Source organism: Schistocerca nitens, chromosome 2, assembly GCF_023898315.1.
Source record: "Schistocerca nitens isolate TAMUIC-IGC-003100 chromosome 2, iqSchNite1.1, whole genome shotgun sequence".
Classification (NCBI taxonomy): Eukaryota; Metazoa; Arthropoda; class Insecta; order Orthoptera; family Acrididae; genus Schistocerca; species Schistocerca nitens.
Window position 1 is genome coordinate 817496897 of NC_064615.1, and position 14008 is coordinate 817510904.

Below are 14008 nucleotides of genomic sequence, written 5' to 3' on the forward strand. Positions count from 1 at the left end.
GCAAAAAGGTTTTGGATAACACATAATATAATTTGTTAAGTGAAGTCGCTCGACGTTATTGGCTAGGAGATCCCGAAGGACAGTTTCACCTACCATATTGGAAAGATTTTTCAGTGTTCGACGCACAATGATACCTTTCCTTCGCGAAGTACGAGAGGTGTATGTTTAAGTGTACCTGATAAGAGTAGGTCACTATAATGGGCGTCTGTACGTGTAGTGTGGAGTAATGTTTGTGTTGGATAATGGTGAGAAGACGGAGATGGTGAAGCAAGGTGCCGGTCCATAGCCTACTGCTCCCGAATACCACCAAGGGGACCGCCGAGCTTAACCTCCACATCCGACTGACGGATCACCATCAGCGAAGACACAAGCCTTCACTTCATAAGACACCGCAGGCAGAGAAGTTTAGAATTTAATCGAAGACAATGGCGCAAAGTATGGTGGCTATGTATTTATTTTAAGCCACCATTCTCCTCCACTTTGCCGTAAAGGCAGGTGTCAAGGCATTGAGAAGCAAACTGTTTACTTGTGTTGCTCTTTTAGATAAGACAGTTCCTACAAATCTCGCCATTATAAATTCAGAACTGGACTATGTACGCGAGTTCTACTTACAGTCAAGTTGTGGGCAAGCGATGAATTCCGGTCAGAAACCTGTCGCTACGACGAAAAACACCGAGGTGACAAAAGTCTTGGGATAGAGAGATGCACATGTACAAATGTCGGTAGTACAGCGTACACAAGGTATTAAAGGACGGTGCACTGGCGAAACTGACATTTGTGCTCAGGTGATTCACGTGAAAAGGTGTCTACATCTACATTTATACTCCGCAAGCCACCCAACGGTGTGTGGCGGAGGGCACTTTACTTGCCACTGTCATTACCCCCCTTTCCTGTTCCACTCGCGTATGGTTCGCGGGAAGAACGACTGCCGGAAAGCCTCCGTGCGCGCTCGAATCTCTCTAATTTTACATTCGTGATCTCCTGGGGAGGTATAAGTAGGGGGAAGCAATATATTCGATACCTCATCCAGAAACGCACCCTCTCGAAATCTGGACAGCAAGCTACACCGCGATGCAGAGCGCCTCTCTTGCAGAGTCTGCCACTTGAGTTTGCTAAACATCTCCGTAACGCTATCACGCTTACCAAATAATCCTGTGACGAAACGCGCCGCTCTTCTTTGGATCTTCTCTATCTCCTCTGTCAACCCGACCTGGTACGGATCCCACACTGATGACCAATACTTAAGCATAGGCCGAACAAATGTTTTGTAAGGCACCTCCTTTGTTGATGGACTACATTTTCTAAGGACTCACCCAATGAATCTCAACCTGGCACCCGCCTTACCAACAATTAATTTTATATGATCATTCCACTTCAAATCGTTCCGTACGCATAATCCCAGATATTTTACAGAAGTAACTGGTACCAGTGTTTCCAACGTGGTTGTGGCCACACGACTTGAATTAACCGACTGAACGCGAAATGGTAGTTGGAGGTAGATGCATGAAACATTCCATTTCGGAAATCGTTAGGAAATTTAACATTCGGGGTCCACAGTGTCAAGAGTGTGCCAAGAATACCAAATTTCAGGCATTAGCTGTCACCATGCACAAAGCAGTGACTGGCGGCCTTCGCTTAATAACGAAGAGCAGTAGCGTTTCCGTAGAGTTGTCAGTGCAAAAAGACAAGCAATAGTACATGCAATAACCTCAGAAATCAATTTGTAATGTAGAAGGGACGTATCCGTTAGGACAATGTAGCGAAATTTGACGTTAATGGGCTATGGCTACAGATGACCAACGCGAGCGCCTTTGCTAACAGCACGACATCGCCTGCAGGGCCTCTCCTGGGCTCGTGACTGTATCTATTGGACCCTAGACGACTCGAAAATCGTGGCCTGGTCAGATGAGTCCAGGTTTCAGTTGGCAAGAGCTGACGATAGGGTCCGAGTGTGGCGCAGAGCCCACGAAGCCATGGGCCCAAGCTGTCAACACAGCACTGTGCGGGCTGGTGGTGGCTCCATAATGGTGTGGGCTCTGCTTGCATGGACTAGAATAGCTGCGGCATGGCATATATTGGTCAGACTATCAGGACCATGGAGGACCGATGTACTGAGCATACCCAAGGACATCACACACATCCATATCCAAGGCAGGATTCGAACCTGCGACCGTAGCGGTCGCGCGGTTCCAGAATGAAGTGCCTAGAACCACTCGGCCACACCGGTCGGCACGCGAATTCGTAGTCTCACTATCGATAGCTCTGACTTTGGTCATCCTTGGTGGCGCTAGTGTTCAGTGTCTGTATTATCTTTCCTGCCTCAGTCAGAGAACCGAGGTTTTAAATTTGCATGTACGTCGCCTGTCCGTTGCAGTTTGCCTTGAAAATGGCGGGGTGTTCTCCCGCCGAAATATCGGCGGTCGCTGAAAGTGTTACCTGGCTGAATTCCCGGAAGTTATTTGAAAATGTAGCACTTTGTTTCTGAATGCATGTTGTTTTTTTGCTACAAAGCCCTATTTTCCGACATAACCTCCTTTCAGTGCGAATGCGTTACTCCACCTTAGTGGGTGGGCCTGCATGCCGCAAGATACCACACCACTGGTCGACGTCGGACCCAACAACTTGCTGCATCAATAACTCCCCTACATCCAAGTACCGCTTCCCGCGGAGAGCATCCATCAGTGGGTCAAACAGATGGAAATACGAAGGTGCGACATCCGGGCTGTAGGAAGGATGAGGAAGAGAAGTCCAATGAAGTTTTGTGAGCTCCTGTCGGGTGCACTGGCATGCGTTGTCATGGAGAAGGAGAAATTTGTTTGCCTTTTTCTAGCGGCAAACATGCTGAAGACGTTGCAGGAGTCACAGCTGTGTGCGGCCGACCGGTTGCCGGGAGATCGAACAAGTTTGCGCGTCCTTGTTGCGATGATGACGGGACACTTCGCCCAACGTCTCACCGTGACTTTGTTGACTGCCAGGTCTCCGTAGACATTTTTCAGCCTACTGTTAATATCTGCGATGCCCTGATTTTTCATCAAAAGAAACTCAACGACACCTCACTGCTTGAAACACACCTGCTTCACAGACAGCATTTTAAAGGTTAAGTGTAGCGCCACTACCTACCGGAACTGAAGGAACTTATCTGGGCTCGGTCAGAGAGGCGCTGACCCTCTGTAATAAAAAAAAAAAACTGAGTAAAGGAATCAACGATTAACTTGAACGGATGTCCTATGACGTCCGCCCAGACCAAACGCAACGAACATTAACGAACACACCAAAAAAAAAAAAGGGTTAGCGTCTTTGATTCGCAATGGAAACATCCTCTGTCCTGGTTTCGAAACCCGCAATCACTTAAATTTTGATTAATAATCAGCATTGGCGGCCGATGACTTCCGGCATAAGAAGCCACCGTCAACGGTCTTGTCAAAGAGGGGGGAGGAGCAGACAGAGGTTTAGGGCACTCTATTACCCTTGAGGTTGGAAAATGTTCCTAAAGGCGGAAGAATGAGCAATGATCAACGGCATGAGGATGCAGAAGACAATGGAAACCACTGAATTAAAGACACAGAACGTGTATCCACAGGACATGTGGCTCCTAATTGAAAAAGTGTCATGATGATCCCTCCATTGGCAAAAAATTTCGGAATAGTCCCCTAGTCCCCCATTCGGATCTCCGGGAGGGGATTGCCAAGGGGGAGGTGACCATCAGAAAAATATTGAATAATCAACGAAAGGATGTTCTAAGAGTCGAGACGTGGAATGTCAGAAGCTTGAACGTGGTAGGAAAGCTAGAAAATCTGAAAAGGTAAATCCAAAGGCTCTATCTGGATATAGAAGGTGTAAGTGAAGTGAAATGGAAAGAAGACAAGGATTTCTGGTCAGAAAAGTATAGGGTAATATCAACAGCAGCAGGAAATGGTATAACGGCAGTAGGATTCGTTATGAATAGGAAGCTAGGGCAGAGAGTGTGCTACTGTGAACAGTTCATTGATAGGGTTATTCTTATCAGAATCAACAGCAAACCAACACCGACAACAATAGTTCAGGTATACATGCCGACGTCGCAGGCTGAAGATGAAGAGATAGAGAAAGTATACGAGGTTAATGAAAGGATAATACAACATGCAAAAAGAGATGAAAACCTAATAGTCATGAGCGACTGAAATGCAGTTGCAGTAGAAGGAGTAGAAGAAAAGGTTACAGAAGAATGTGGGCTTGGGACAAGGAATGAGAGAAAAGAAAGACTAATTGAGTTCTGTAATATATTTCAACTAGTAATAGTGAATACTTTGTTCAAGAATCGCAAGAGGAAGAGGTATAATTGGAAGAGGCCATGTGATATGCGAAGATTTCAGTTGCATTACATCATTGTCAGGCAGACATTCCAAAATCAGATTCTGGATTGTAACCTGTACTCAGGAACAGATAAAGACTCATAACACAATTTAGTAGAAGAGTAGGCTGAAATTTAGGAGATTAGTTGGGAAGAATCAATACGCAAAGAAGTGGGATACGGAAGTACTAAGGAATGACGAGGTAAGCTTGAAGTTCTCTAAGCTGTAGATACAGCAAAAAAGAACACTCCAGTTGGAATTATAGTTGAAGAGCAAGGGATATCTCAAAAAAAGGGCAATCACAGAAACTGGAAAAAAAACATAGATACAAAGAAGGTAACCGCGAAGAAATCATGGGTAACAGAAGAAATATTTTAGTTGACCGATGACAGAAGGAAGTACAAAAATATTCAGGGAAATTCAGGAATACAGAAATAAGTCACTGAGGAATGAAATAAATAGGAAGAGCAGGGAAACTAAGACCGAATGGGTGCATGAAAAATGTGAGGGAATCGAAAACGACATAATAGTCGGAAAGACTGACTCAGTAAATACGAAAGTCAAAACAATTTAAGAGCAAGTGCGTTACATTAAGAGTGCAACCGTAAGTCCATTGTCGAAAGCAGAGGAGAGAGCAGATAGGTGGAAAGAGTACACTGAAGGACTCTATGAGGAGGAAGATTTGTCTGATGTGATAGAAGAAGAAACAGGAGTCGATATAGAAGAGACAGGGAATCCAGCAATAGAATCAGAATTTAAGAGAGCTTTGGAGGACTTAAGAGCAAATAAGGCAGAAGGGATCTGTAACAATCCATCATTACGTTCTTAAATGATAAGGGGAGGTGGCAACAAAACGACTATTCACTTTGATGTGTAGAGTGTATAGGTCTGACAATATACCGTCTGACTATCGGAAAAATATCTGCCACACAATTCCAAAGACTACAAGAGCTGACAAGTGTGAGAGTTATCGCACAAACAGATTAACAGCTCATGCCTCCAAGTTGCTGACAAGAATAATATACTGAAGAATGGAAAAGAAAATTGAGGATGTGTTAGATGATAATCAGTTTGGCTTTAGGAAAGAAAAGGCACGAGAGAAGCCATTCTGACGTTGTGGTTGATGATGGAAGCAAGAATAAAGAAAAATCAAGACACTTTCCAAGTATCAGTCGACCTGGAAAAAGAGTTCGAGAATGTAAAATGGTGCAAGATGTTCGAAATTCCGAGAAAAATAGGGGTAAGCTGTAGGGAGAGAGGGGTAATATACAATATGTACAACAGCCAAGAGCGAATAGTAAGAGTGGACGATAAAGAACGAAATGCTCGGATTAAAATGGGTGTAAGACAGGGATGTAGTCTTTCACCCCTACTGGTCGATCTGTACATCGAAGAAGCAATGATGAAAATAAAAGAAAGGTTCAGGAGTGGAATTAAAAATTCAAGGAGAAAGGGTATCAGTGGCATGATCCGCTGATAACGTTGCTAACCTGAGTGTAAGCGAAGAAGAATTACATGATCTGCTGAATGGGCCGCTCGGGGTAGCCGCGGGGTCTGGGGCGTCTTGTCACGGTCCACGTAGCTCCCATGGTAGTGAGACATGGATTGTGGAAAAACCGGAACAGAAAATGATCGAAGCATTTGAGATGTTGAAAATGTTGAAAATAAGATGGACTGGTAAGGTAAGGAATGAGGTTCTGCGCAAAATCGGAGGGGGAAGAAATATGTGGAAAGCACTGACGGGACAGGATGACAGGACATCTGTTAAGACATCAGGGATTTCCATGGCACTAGAGGGAGGTGTAGAGGGCAAAATCTGTAGAGATTGGAAAACATCCTGCAGATAATTGAGGACGAAGGTTGCAAGTGTTACTCTGAAATTAAGACGTCGGTACAGGGGAAAGCGAGAATATTCCACGATTTCTCACAACCATTTTTTCAAGCGAAATTGCCGGAGGAAAAACATGTATTGCATTACTTATTGAAAGCCTCTCTTATATAATAAATTACGGAACAATACAATATCTTGCAGAGTAAACAAAATATAGCAAGTGGTGCAACTACTCCCTAAGACAATTTAGCGGAAACTAAGAATCTTTACCTTGAAAAGAAAGCAATGTAGTTCCCAGTGTTAAATTTCGTTCAGTATCGCGGAAAAGCCAGAGACCTGGGCAGAAAGATGGTATTTCGTTTTGAGCCTTCCGACCCGTTTTTTGTCACCCTTCATCGCAAGCCCACCTGGGCTTACATTTCAGCGAGATAATGCGCGCCTGCAAACGGCAAAAGTTTCATCTGATTGTCTTCATGCTTGCAAAACGCTATCTTGGCAAGAAAGGTCTTCGGATCTGTGCCCAGTTGTGAATGCACGTCGAAGTTATGAGGCAGCAATAATGATCTGCATACCGCAGTTTGAAACACAGTGTGTTGTAAAGAACTGCTCACTATTATTGTAATGTAGCGATCCAGTATCCTATCATTTAAATCATAACGTAATAATTGTGCATATCGTTAAACAAAAATCTGAAAAAAGAAAGAAAACGCTCGTTTTACGATGGAAGAAAATACAAATGTGAGGCCGGCAAAAGGGAATACAGATGCCTAAAACTTGATATAACTGAAGGAGCAAATGGCAATGTAATAACAGCTAAAGGAGAAATGAAAACATTTGGCAGCATGAAGGATTATAGGAAATGTTGAGGTTGCTTACGGATAAGTTAAAGAAACATTTTGGGAAATATGAAACGCACAATAAACATAAATATGATTTGTTTTATGACGAAATATGTTTATTTTTTGCCCTTAAAGTGAATTATGGTACACTTTAACTCGTGTCTGGTTTCGTTATAATTACCTTGCTTTCTCTTTTGTCGTCCAGTCTTTTCTTCTTTGCTTAGTACGAGCTAACCATAAAAGATATTGATGTATAAAAGTCCGCTTTGTTTTTCCTCCAAAACGTTGTGTGTGTGTGTGTGTAGTAAGACAAGCAGTAGAAACTTTCGCCAAGTGCGGACGGGCATTATCTTGTTTTCCGGGGCATCTCCAGACATGTCTTCCCTGGACACCGGGTCCGAATTTGAAGCAAATTCTACTCCAGTCAGGCCGAAAACGTGTCTGGAGACGCCCCGGACAGTGGTAGGGTATCAAAGTGATTGTCGCGTGCCATACAGCCCGACAACTTCGTGTGACGGTCTACGTTACAGTTTGACCCCAATAAAAGTGCAAAAATCATGAATAAAATTTACTAAGTTTTAGATATAAAAATGAACAAAACATCATTGGATGCAATCGACTCAGAGAGAGAAATTAATACATTTTGAAAATAATGTCTTTGAAGGTGAGCTTGCGCTCACGTCGACCTCTCGACTGCGCGGTCTTTGCAGGAGTGCGGCTCGGCGGCGGGACGACATCGCCTCCACGAAACAGTCGGGAGCGAGAGTGCTCCGAATAGCAAAGACTGACAGGAACAGCAGTGTGAGGCGCAGGTGGTATCAACGAGGCAGTGGGTGTGGCCGTGGTTGTTGAGAGCTGTGTTCCTGTTGGGGCACGAGCGCGTTTCTGCTGGCCGGTGTGAGTTGAACACAAGCTACACGACGTCGTGCACTGGTAGACCACCTGGACCTTGCATTTCTTATTTCTTGCTAGTTACGAGCTGTTATTAGGCATTTGGTGAACAGTTTTAGACACTGTTTCACTTTGTGGTCTTTTTGTGCCTTGCAGTGGAGCTGCTGTCGGAACTTTCCTGCAGTGTCTTTAATAGGGTTTGACTTTTGCGTTTTATGTGACTGGTTGCGGTCATTAATTTCTGCGCAGTTTTTGCGTTTCCGTCCACAGAGCTGAGCTGTACCGTGGAGTTAGATTTGTTTCCAGATGTTCCCCCAAAAAAGAAAAAAAGGGAGTGTTAGCTTAAGGTCAAGGCTAAAACCAAATAGAAGTGAAATTCCCGAGTGAGATCGTGAGCTTAAAATTCCCTACTATTTGAGATGGCACAGCGATAAGGGCCATGGTTGCCCTATTGCAGTGACCTGTACTTAATAATTTCACGTTTCGTGAAGTTCTGTTTGAAGCTTCCTATACGGCTGATTGTGTCAGCTGCCCTAAGAAGACGGCCGGTGTGGCCAAGCGGTTCTAGGCGCTTGAGTCTGCAATCGCGCGACCGCTATGGTCTCAGGTTCGAATCCTGCCTCGGCCATGTTAAGTCCCATAGTGCTCAGAGCCATCTGAACCATCTTTTGCCCTGAGAAACCATAGTGATTAAGCACTCCCGGCGCTTGTTACATCGTGAGCTCATGGGTGTGACTGGACTGCCATTTTAAGAGTGGACTGCCATTTTAATTGTAAGCATAATCGAAAGTTGAACTTCCTGCTCTCTACTGTTTCTTTTGTTATAACAGCCATTAATAGTAGACTGGATAATTCTAACCTATTTGCCTTAATACTAGCAGCTACCCGAAATTTGCCGGCCGCTGGTGGCCGAGCGGTTCTGGCGCTACAGTCTGGAACCGCGCGACCGCTACGGTCGCAGGTTCGAATCCTGCCTCGGGCATGGATGTGTGTGTTGTCCTTAGGTTAGTTAGGTTTAAGTAGTTCTAAGTTCTAGGGGACTTATGACCTCAGCAGTTGAGTCCCATAGTGCTCAGAGCCATTTGAACCTACCCGAAATTTCTCCCAAGCCGTAGTTACAAAAAAATGGCTCTGAGCACTATGGGACGTAACTTCTGAGGTCATCAGTCCCCTAGAACTTAGAACTACTTAAACCTAACTAACCTAAGGACATCACACTTCCATGCCCGAGGCAGGATTCGAACCTGCGACCGTAGCGGTCGTGCGGTTCCAGACTGTAGCGCCTAGAACCGCTCGGCCTCCCAAGCTGGCCCGTAGTTACAATCTTGGTTCTATTTGTTAAACTTGAAAGTGGCTATTTAAGCTTACGATAGTCTGGTACTTTATGAAATAATCTATGAGTTTTACTTAACGAATTAAAATCAAACCAATGTTATACTAATCCAAATTTTACGCATTCGGTACTGAGAAGTGCTAAGCAAATGCACTGTTAGAACTGGCGTTTCTTCGGTCGAGCCTGGTTTCTTTTACTACCACGCAGCTCTAGCGTGGCTTTTATGGGTTATTTGCCCAGTAAGTGTGTAATCTAATTTTAGTTTTAATGTTTTACAGATTTCTGTAATGCCCTGTGTAGCCCGGGCGGTCGTTAGCTTGCTTTGGCATCCGGCCCTGGCCGTTTTTGTCTCGAACCGTTGTGTCGGCGTCCGTCCTGGTGACAAAATTAGTGTGGCTTCGTACTGAGCTTGGTATAATACAAAAAACTGAGTAAAGCACTGCATGATTGTATTCACCTCATATTTTGGTGTTTTGTGTTCGAATAATTCTTTTACCAAGTCATTTAATTCCAAGGTTTTAAGGCATTAAAATTTTTATTCGCTGATGCTTCCACCAAGTTACTTAATTCCAAGTTTTTGATAACTTTTTTAATTTGTCAAATCAGTTCACTTCAGTGCTTCGAAATAAAATGGTGATCTTGAAATAAAGATGCTCCGATCTGGCTGAGTTTGTGTGAAGTAAAAGAATAAAACCTCTAATGAGGCGTTTTGGTAATAATTCCTTCCGGTGTTTTAACTGCCTCAGTAAGTTTATTTCATTATTCTTAATTAAAAAAGGAAATTTCTTTACATAATTTCTGTGTAGTTATATCAAGTTAATTATCATGATTGTTCTTGTACTGTGAATGATGTTATTTAGTTATAGTTTCTGCTACCAGTCTCTTATTTATTTTATGTTTAATCTAAAATAATACAACGCGTTTAGAACATGGCCTGTTCATCTTCAGGCGTTTATACATACATAGAAATGTTACTTAAAGTTAAACAGTCTTAAAATAGATTAATCTAGAACTCTTTGTCTATTGTTTGTTACTGTAGCGGCCGGTGTGCATTTGGCGGGGGGGGGGGGGGGGGGAGAGAGAGGGGGGGGGGCAGTGTATGGCTAGAAATCGAAATCAGTGTTTTCTGCTGGTTTTCTTCCTTGTGGTTGACTATGTATGATATCACAGCCTGTATGGGATGCAGATAGAGTTGCATCAGTTATGTGCTACGAAAATAGTGTGAAAGGCTTTTATGACAGTTGATCACTTATGATTTCATCACCTTGCTGCTTCACTTGCATCACTGGTGTAATGGCGGAGCTGTTGATTGACATTACACTATTGCACATTGTATTTTGTCACTGATTGGCAACGTAATTCACTGCACAAATTGCTTCGACGTTATGCACACAACACAAGATGGCGGACTGTAGCATGTGAGTCTCTTTAGATTATCGAGGTTTTGTATCGATATTCTTGGTACTGACAGATTTGTAGTCAATTATTCACAATTACATATCTTCAGTCTATTGAGTTAGAACTGGCTTAAGGCTGTTGAAGAATTTTGAGTTTTTGAATTCGGTTATTTCATTAAGAATGTTATCTCCATGTTGTTGACGTTTTTCTCTTGGGGCAGCCATCACGCTCCACAACTAAGTGTGCTGAATTTTAGCGTCGCATGGTAAAAGTATGCACTGAAATCTCAGAAAACAAGGAAGATACATATTTCCATTGTGCTTATGGGGTTACACTGATCCCTGCGGTAGTATGAGGGTTGATGTTTCCCATCACTTTATATTTTCCAAGGCGGGAACGGGTTCGACATACAGGTTTGTTTCCAGCTTCATCCACATTTTCACAACTGCCAAAAATTGCAAGATGAACCGAAAACGTACACATAGTAGTGGAGAGAGTATATCTCCAGGTTTTTAAGTCACATTACATGCTCAATATGCAGAATGATTGTGACGTGACAAACGTCAATACTTCCGTGAAGTTCACTAACGGGAAGGTGTCCGGGAAGATGCGATAGCCGCGCGGGGTAGCAGTGCAGTCTGAGGCGTCTTGTAGCGAACGTTCGCGCGGCTGCCCTCTGTCGGAGGTTAGAGTTCGAGGCTGGAACAGGGCCGCACAGCACCTCACTGCGGGCGGAGAGAAGAAGTGAGCGAAACACCAGCGCAGGTAGGCCGTGACGTAGTGAGCAGGTAGGTTTCAGGTAAACTGGGAGCAAATTTCATAGATTACTGTTTGGATGGAAATTTCACTGGATGCAGTTTTCATATATCCAGAGGACCAGCGGTAATTTGCAGCATGTCATTGCTCTATATCGATGTCCCACTTGTAAAGGGACGCTTGCTGATTGTTTCCAGGATTCTTACAATTACAACTTGCGTCTGTAGGTTGTATTGTCTTACAGATTCACTGTTAACCCTCTGCTTCTCTCTGCTCCATATTTTCTTACCGAATTACACTACTGGCCATACACCACGAAGATGACGTGCTACAGACGCGAAATTTAACCGGCAGGAAGAAGATATTGTGATATGCAAATGATTAGCTTTTCAGAGCTTACACACAAGGTTGGCGCCGATGGTGACACCTACAACGTGCTGACATGAGGAAAGTTTCCAACCGATTTCTCATACACAAACAGCAGTTGACCGGCGTTGCCTGGTGAAACGTTGTTGTGATGCCTCGTATAAGGAGGAGAAATGCGTACCATCACGTTTCCGACTTTGATAAAGATCGGATTGTAGCCTATCGCGATTGCGGTTTATCGTATCGCGACATTGCTACTCGCGTTGGTTGAGATCCAACGACTGTTAGCAGAATATGAAATCGGTGGGTTCAGGAGGGTAATACGGAAAGCCGTGCTGGATCCCAACGACCTTGTATCACTAGCAGTCGAGATGACAGGCATCTTATCCGCATGGCTGTATTGGATCGTGCAGCCATGTCTCGATCCCTGAGTCAACAGACGGGGACGTTTGCAAGACAACCATCTGCACGAACAGTTCGACGACGTTTGCAGCAGCATGGACTATGAGCTCGGAGACAATGGCTGCAGTTACCCTTGACGCTGCATCAGACAGGAGCGCCTGCGACGGTGTACTCAACGACGAACCTGGGTGAACGAATGGCAAAACGTCATTTTTTTCGGACGAATCCAGGTTCTGTTTACAGCTTCATGATGGTCGCATCCGTGTTTGGTGACATCGAGGTGAACGCACATTGGAAGCGTTTATTAGTCTTCGCCCTACTGGCGTATTACCCAGCGTGATTGTATGGGGTGCCATTGATTACACGTCTCGGTCACCTCTTGTTCGCATAGACGGCACTATGAACAGTGGACGTTACATTTCAGATGTGGTACGACCCGTGGCTCTACCCTTCATTCGATTCCTGCGAAACCCTACATTTCAGCAGGATAATGTACGACCGCATGCGGGCCTTTCTGGATACAGAAAATGTTCGACGTCTGCCCTGGCCAGCACATTCTCCAGATATCTCACCAACTGAAAACGTTGGTCAGTGGTGGCCGAGCAACTGGCTCGTCACAATACGCCAGTCACTACTCTTGATGAACTGTGGTATCGTGTTGAAGCTGCACGGGCAGCTGTACCTGTACACGCCATCCAAGCTCTGTTTGACTCAATGCCCAGGCGTATCAAAGCCGTTATTACAGCCAGAGGTGGTTGTTCTGGGTACTGATTTCTCGGGATTTATGCACCCAAATTGCGTGAAAATGTAATCACGTGTCAGTTGTAGTATAATATATTTGTCCAATAAATAACCGTTTCTATCTGCATTTCGTCTTGGTGTAGCAATTTTAATGGCCAGTAGTATATGACGCTTATCTTCATCTACACCTACAACTACATGACTACTCTGCAATTCACCTAAGGTACCTGGCAGAGGGTTCATCGGACCACTTTCAAACTATTTCTCTACTGTTACAATATTGAACAGGACGCGGGGATAAAGAACACCTAAATATTTCCGTGCGAGCCTGATTTCTCGTATTTTACTTCGATGACCATCTCTCTCTATGCAGGTTAACGTCAAAAAATGTTTGCATTCGGGGAAGAAAGGTGAGATTGAAATTTCGTGAACAGAGCTCGCCCCCTATGAAGAACGCCTTTGTTTTGCTAATTGCCATGCAACGTGCGTATTATATACGTTACACTCTCTCCCCTATTTCGGTATAATACAAGACGAACTGCCCCTCTCTGAACGTTTTTGATTTCCTCCATCAATCCTATCTGGCAACTATCCCATACCTCAAAGCAATACTCTAGCAAAAGGAGGACAAGCGTACTGTAGACACTCTCTTTAGTGGAGCTGTTGATTCTTTCTTGCAATAAAACACCGTCTTTGGTTCGCTTTTCAAGCAATTTCTATCGGAACGGCAGTTTAAGTTGTCTGTAACTCTTATACCTAGACATTTAATTAAATTGGCAGCCATTAGGTTTGCGTGATTTATCGTATAACCGAGATTTAGTACTGATGTGGTTACTTCACAAATTGTCTGAAATGCGAGGAACTAACACAACGACTAGCTGAATTATGGAAACTGAGAGGGAAGCGGACAGCTGAAACAATTTGAGGTTGATGGTGCTGAGACAGCAACCACCCACAAATTTATTTTAAGTTCCTTTATTCAAAAGGTACCGTTACAGGTTCCGAATCATTAAGATTCATCGTCAAACGGCTTTCATGCATTCAGTGACAAATCTGAAGAGCTCAGTTATGCAAGTTTATGTGTGCAATGACGTGAATGCGGCGAAAACTACAAACATTG